The sequence below is a fragment of the Danio rerio genome, chromosome 12 (assembly GCF_049306965.1).
Source record: "Danio rerio strain Tuebingen ecotype United States chromosome 12, GRCz12tu, whole genome shotgun sequence".
Classification (NCBI taxonomy): Eukaryota; Metazoa; Chordata; class Actinopteri; order Cypriniformes; family Danionidae; genus Danio; species Danio rerio.
This window is the reverse complement of record NC_133187.1, coordinates 2,106,450-2,112,752: the sequence shown is the minus strand read 5'-3', so window position 1 is coordinate 2,112,752 and position 6,303 is coordinate 2,106,450. Positions and strand designations below refer to the sequence as shown.

The window sequence follows — 6,303 nt, the reverse complement described above, 5'->3', positions numbered from 1 at the left end:
ACTTTATTAAGTAGTCGACTAATCGCTTTAAAAGCAACAGGTTTACTCACTTTATTAAGTAAAGTCAACTAATCGCTTTAAAAGCAACAGGTTTGCTCATTTTATTAAGTAAAGTCAACTAATCGCTTTAAAAGCAACAGGTTTGCTCATTTTATTAAGTAAAGTCAACTAATCGCTTTAAAAGCAACAGGTTTACTCACTTTATTGAGTAAAGTCAACTAATCGCTTTAGAAGCAACAGGTTTACTCACTTTATTAAGTAAAGTCAACTAATCGCTTTAAAAGCAACAGGTTTACTCACTTTATTAAGTAAAGTCAACTAATCGCTTTAAAAGCAACAGGTTTACTCACTTTATTAAGTAAAGTCAACTAATCGCTTTAAAAGCAACAGGTTTACTCACTTTAAGTTCAACCAATCACTTTAAAAGCAACAGGTTTACTCACTTTATTAAGTAAAGTCAACTAATCACTTTAAAAGCAACAGGTTTACTCACTTTATTAAGTAAAGTCAACTAATCGCTTTAAAAGCAACAGGTTTACTCACTTTATTAAGTAAAGTCAACTAATCACTTTAAAAGCAACAGGTTTACTCACTTTATTAAGTAAAGTCAACTAATCACTTTAAAAGCAACAGGTTTGCTCATTTTAAGTTCAACCAATCACTTTAAAAGCAACAGGTTTACTCACTTTATTAAGTAAAGTCAACTAATCGCTTTAAAAGCAACAGGTTTACTCACTTTATTAAGTAAAGTCAACTAATCGCTTTAAAAGCAACAGATTTACTCACTTTATTAAGTAAAGTCAACTAATCGCTTTAAAAGCAACAGGTTTACTCACTTTATTAAGTAAAGTCAACTAATCGCTTTAAAAGCAACAGGTTTACTCACTTTATTAAGTAAAGTCAACTAATCGCTTTAAAAGCAACAGGTTTACTCACTTTATTAAGTAAAGTCAACTAATCGCTTTAAAAGCAACAGGTTTACTCACTTTATTAAGTAAAGTCAACTAATCACTTTAAAAGCAACAGGTTTGCTCATTTTAAGTTCAACCAATCACTTTAAAAGCAACAGGTTTACTCACTTTATTAAGTAAAGTCAACTAATCGCTTTAAAAGCAACAGGTTTACTCACTTTATTAAGTAAAGTTAACTAATCACTTTAAAAGCAACAGGTTTACTCACTTTATTAAGTAAAGTCAACTAATCGCTTTAGAAGCAACAGGTTTACTCACTTTATTAAGTAAAGTTAACTAATCACTTTAAAAGCAACAGGTTTACTCACTTTATTAAGAAAAGTCAACTAATCACTTTAAAAGCAACAGGTTTACTCACTTTATTAAGTAAAGTTAACTAATCGCTTTAAAAGCAACAGGTTTACTCACTTTATTAAGTAAAGTCAACTAATCGCTTTAGAAGCAACAGGTTTACTCACTTTATTAAGTAAAGTCAACTAATCGCTTTAGAAGCAACAGGTTTACTCACTTTATTAAGTAAAGTCAACTAATCACTTTAAAAGCAACAGGTTTACTCACTTTATTAAGTAAAGTCAACTAATCACTTTAAAAGCAACAGGTTTGCTCATTTTAAGTTCAACCAATCACTTTAAAAGCAACAGGTTTACTCACTTTATTAAGTAAAGTCAACTAATCGCTTTAAAAGCAACAGGTTTACTCACTTTATTAAGTAAAGTCAACTAATCGCTTTAAAAGCAACAGGTTTACTCACTTTATTAAGTAAAGTCAACTAATCGCTTTAAAAGCAACAGGTTTACTTTATTATTAAGTAAAGTCAACTAATCGCTTTAAAAGCAACAGATTTACTCACTTTATTAAGTAAAGTCAACTAATCGCTTTAAAAGCAACAGGTTTACTCACTTTATTAAGTAAAGTCAACTAATCGCTTTAAAAGCAACAGGTTTACTCACTTTATTAAGTCAACTAATCGCTTTAAAAGCAACAGGTTTACTCACTTTATTAAGTAAAGTCAACTAATCGCTTTAAAAGCAACAGGTTTACTCACTTTATTAAGTAAAGTTAACTAATCACTTTAAAAGCAACAGGTTTACTCACTTTATTAAGAAAAGTCAACTAATCGCTTTAAAAGCAACAGGTTTACTCACTTTATTAAGTAAAGTTAACTAATCACTTTAAAAGCAACAGGTTTACTCACTTTATTAAGTAAAGTCAACTAATCGCTTTAAAAGCAACAGGTTTACTCACTTTATTAAGTAAAGTCAACTAATCGCTTTAAAAGCAACAGGTTTACTCACTTTATTAAGTAAAGTTAACTAATCACTTTAAAAGCAACAGGTTTACTCACTTTATTAAGAAAAGTCAACTAATCACTTTAAAAGCAACAGGTTTACTCACTTTATTAAGTAAAGTCAACTAATCGCTTTAAAAGCAACAGGTTTACTCACTTTATTAAGAAAAGTCAACTAATCACTTCAGAAGCAACAGGTTTATCTACTTTAAGAAAAGTCAACTAATCGCTTTTTTTAAAAATTTGTAAAACCGCTGATTTTATAGCAATTAATTAATAAACCCTTTGCTTTTAAAGTAAAGTCAAACAAAAAAAAATCATTTTATAATTTTCACTAGTGGAAAAATAAACCCATGTTGCTCAATATTATTATTCGCTTGTTTACTAAACAGTGAAGCATCATCACAAACGTGTTGATATTCAAAACAACAGCAGAACTCTGATACATCAGATCAGCAAACATCATAATATGTGATTCATGCAAACCGTTAAATCATTGCTATAAGTACTCCATTCACATACAGTATAGGCCCATAATAATCATCAGTAATAACCCCATAAGTGCATTTATTGTCATCATAATCGTGTGTGAACAGATTCACCTTCACGCCCTGCTGCAGATGCTGCTTTAATGCCTCGCTGATAAATTACTCTCATTTTAATAACCATCTTCTGCAGGAACAGACATAATTCCTGGAAAATAAATGAGTCAGCTCTTGACTCACAGGGAAAACAGCTCAATTAGTTATCAGAGGGGGAAAAAATCATTGTTTTATATAAAGAAAGACAATGATTGTGATTTTTGGAGGATCTGGCCGAATCTCCTGGCTTCTCGCAAACCTTCTGACGGACAAAACACAAGCAAAAAATGATGAATTCTTAACACAAAACAGAACGAAAAGCGTAGTAAAAACTGGCAGCGAGCAGAGATCTGTTCACTCAAATGCAGATCAGGGACTGAAGAAAGATTCACTTCTGAAAAACAACTTACAACATCTATTAATGTATTAATTATGATGCCTGTAACTCTGTTATGAAGATCGTCTTGCATATTGTAATATAATAGGTTCATGAGTGGTTTTCACTACTTCATATTTAGCCTGCTTTGTAGTTGTTGTTTGTGTGTTTGTTTGCAATAATAATAATAATAATACAAAATACATAATAATGCACTCTAGGACTATACATTAAAATACAAAAAGTTGGTAACAAATCCATAGACTAAAATAAATTGATAGATAAAAAAATATTAAAATAATATATAAATAAATAAATAAGTAAATAAATCTATAGACAAAATAAATTAAATAAATTGATAAATAAATATAAATAAATGCATAGATCAAATAAATAAATGCATTGATTAAATAAATAAATGCGTAGATTAGACAAAAAATAAAAATGAATGCATAGATTAAATAAATAAATAAGGCATAGATAAAATAAACATAAATAAATAAATAAATCTATAGACAACATAAATAAATTGATAGATAAATATGAATAAATGCATAGACTAAATAAAAAAATAAATAAATGCAAAGGTTAAATAAATAAATAAATAAATAAATAAATCCAGACAACATAAACTAACTAACAAACTAATAAATAGATAAATTCATAGATAAAACAAATAAATATGTAGACAAAATAAATAATATACATAAATTTATAAATAAAATAAATAGATATTAAATAAATCCATAGATAAAATAAAAACTGATAAAAATTAGATAAATAAATAAATAAATAAAATACATAGTAATAATGCTGTTGTTGTCATTATTACAAATATTATGAATGAGTCAATGAAAAAATATTTTGTTTTATTGCACAAACATATACAGTTAATTATACTAACAACAATAATTTTATGATGCTAAAATCCCAACACGTACATTCACTATACTTGTGTTTATAAAGTTACTTTGCAGACGACTGGTAGAATAATAGGTCTATTAAATATGTTCTTCAATTCTTTAAAAAAATTTAATTAACATTGTTCAATAATCAACACTAGTACAATGTTTAAATTTTAATATAATATAATATGCACAAAAAAAAAAAACTATTTAATCTGCAAGGAATACAATAGTTATGTATTTTGTAAATCACAATTCAGCCTAAAAATAACAACTTGTAAATTTGTAGACTTAAATTAATTACTTACTAAACTAAGAAAAAAGTGATACATTTGCAATGATTTATATGAAAACGCTACTAAATGCTTGATTCGGATTGTCTGATGAATGTTAAAGGTGTGCCAGAGACATTGAACAGTTGCTTATTTTGATTTATTTATGTCTCTTTCTTTTCTTTCAGATGTTCCTCAACCTCTGCTCAACCTCCATCAGCAGATCCAGATGGACACAGAGGAATGTAATCATCACATCTGCCCTTTTCTTTCCCTCTTGTCCTCCAAATCATGACAAGATACTCTAAGAAAAGCAATTTTGAAAGCAACAGAGCTCTCAAAACTCTGTCAGAAACAAAAGAAGAGGCCAAAACAATGGACTGCTTTTCTCGTTTTATAGAAACGCTGACAGATATATGAGAAGAAAAAAAAAACTCATCTTTCATGTACATACTACAGTATCTTTTGAATTTTGTAGCCCATTTGACTAAACATCTCGTAATCAATTACTGTATGTTGATTTAAAATTTTATGCAATGCAATGCAAAAACAAATATCAATAAAATGTAATAAAATAAAATGCAACAATTCATTGCAGTAAAATGTAATAAAATGCAACAAAATGCAATGCAATAAAATTCATTCCAATACTGTATTAAAAGGTATTAACAAAATAAGTACAATGCAAGTACAAGTAAAAAAGTAAAAAAAATAATAAAATAAAAATGTAATAAAACTTAAATAAATTGCAATATAATTGTAAAATTTAATAAAATAAAATGAAAAATCTAATTAAATTGCAAAAAAATTATTGAATTCTATAAAATAAAATGAAAAATTAATTAAATTGCAAAAAAAATGTAAATTAAATTGCAATAAAATTCAAAAATAAAAATATGAAAAATCTAATTAAATTGCAATAAAATTATAAAGTCCAAAAAGAAAAAAATACAATTAAATTGCAACTAAATTATAAAATAAAATAAAAAATCTAATTAAATAGCAATAAAATTATAAAGTTCAATAAAATAAAATAAAAAAATCTAATTAAACTGCAATAAAATTATTAATTTCAAAAAATAAAATGAAAAATCTAATTAAATAGCAATAAAACTATACAATTCAATAAAATGAAAATCAAGTTAAATATAATAAAATTTAAGTAGCAATAAAATGAGAAAATTCAAAAAAAAAAATTAAAATATAATTTAACTGCAGTGAATTTAAAATTTCAAAAAATAAAATACAATAAAAATAAAACAGTGCAATAAAATAAAGTAGTGCAACACAAATAAATAAATATTAAATTGCTAAAATAAAATAGAGAATAAATTAAATTAAATTAAATAAAAGCAATAAAATGTAATTTAACAAAACGCAAAACAACTGCTATATATATATATATATATATATATATATATATATATATATATATATATATATATATATATATATATATATATATATATATATATTTATTTATATAGAATGCGCAATAAAATAAAAGAAATTGAAATAAACTCAGTGAAGGCGTGTGTTTGATTAGTCTACATTCTCCAGCTTTATTAAATGCTCTTGAACAGAAACTCATTCTTACAGTATGTGGAAGATGTAAGTGGGCTGCATCTGGGGATCATCAGGGTGTGAAGGACAGCAGGGGGGTTTGTGATATTCAGTCAATTCTACATTTTAACAAGACCGTTTCATCATTTAAACACATTTTAAAAACAACCAATACAATGTAAACCACAACAACAAAGTAATAATGAATACTCTATAATTATATTATTTGTCTAATAATTCAATAGACATGAATCAACTACTTTGATTATTAGAGATTAATCTCATCCTAAAAAAAGTTTGTATTTACATAATGTATGTGAACTCTGTGTATAAATATTGGGTAAAAC

The 6,303-nt window shown here is 26.2% G+C and overlaps 1 long non-coding RNA gene across 1 annotated transcript; it reads left to right on the top strand.

Moving 5' to 3' along the window:
• Window positions 1-200: 200 nt before the first annotated feature.
• On the top strand, window positions 201-2,461 carry LOC141376735 (uncharacterized). The gene is made up of 6 exons (XR_012387776.1): window positions 201-390; window positions 434-633; window positions 677-1,026; window positions 1,070-1,569; window positions 1,613-1,762; window positions 1,812-2,461. It is a non-coding gene; the product is annotated as an uncharacterized lncRNA (long non-coding RNA).
• Window positions 2,462-6,303: the final 3,842 nt, after the last annotated feature.